Source organism: Penaeus monodon, chromosome 20, assembly GCF_015228065.2.
Source record: "Penaeus monodon isolate SGIC_2016 chromosome 20, NSTDA_Pmon_1, whole genome shotgun sequence".
Classification (NCBI taxonomy): Eukaryota; Metazoa; Arthropoda; class Malacostraca; order Decapoda; family Penaeidae; genus Penaeus; species Penaeus monodon.
This window is the reverse complement of record NC_051405.1, coordinates 33,887,871-33,888,204: the sequence shown is the minus strand read 5'-3', so window position 1 is coordinate 33,888,204 and position 334 is coordinate 33,887,871.

Below are 334 nucleotides of genomic sequence, written 5' to 3'. Positions count from 1 at the left end.
ATGTGTGTTTCTTTTTGAATGAATATACACTTATGAGAACATGTAGGGACGGTAAAATGAAATATGGTTCAAAAACGCCAAGAAAAGGGAAAATTCTCTCAAAATCGGCGAGTTCACCAGCCATCGTGCAGAATATATAGAGATATGGACTTTCCATGTACTAATTTTTAGTGTTTTCTCTATGAAGGTTTGACACGATTATGTACCCGGATGTGTCATACGTGTCAGCATGAAAACCTTCTGTGATGTTTTAAAAGTCGAAAAAAGCAAGAGAATGCAATCCGACATATATCCAAAATGCAAACAGAGGGAAATGCACTTTTCAGGTACACAG